The sequence below is a fragment of the Acromyrmex echinatior genome, chromosome 3 (genome assembly GCF_024713525.1).
Source record: "Acromyrmex echinatior isolate Ae372 chromosome 3, ASM2471352v2, whole genome shotgun sequence".
In the NCBI taxonomy this organism is placed as follows: domain Eukaryota; kingdom Metazoa; phylum Arthropoda; class Insecta; order Hymenoptera; family Formicidae; genus Acromyrmex; species Acromyrmex echinatior.
This window is the reverse complement of record NC_141854.1, coordinates 16,266,204-16,266,492: the sequence shown is the minus strand read 5'-3', so window position 1 is coordinate 16,266,492 and position 289 is coordinate 16,266,204.

Here is a 289-nt window from a genome sequence, read left to right as displayed (position 1 = left end):
TGATCTCTTCTTTTGCGTGCAACTCGCTTACCATTATTTTCTACGAATGATGCGATTGATCGAACGACGATGCGGGGTGAGGGATAAGTACAAATATGAGTTATTGGATCGAGACAGAGAGAGAGATGAACATGTTTCGGGAAGGAGTTGCGCTTGATTTCTAATAGGAAACTGCACATGAATGTTACTTTCGTTTGCCTAACAAATCGATATTAGACGCGCGCGTGTGGCTGACTCGATTATCTTTGTATAATCAAGATTTAATATTTATAACAGAAGAGCGATTACC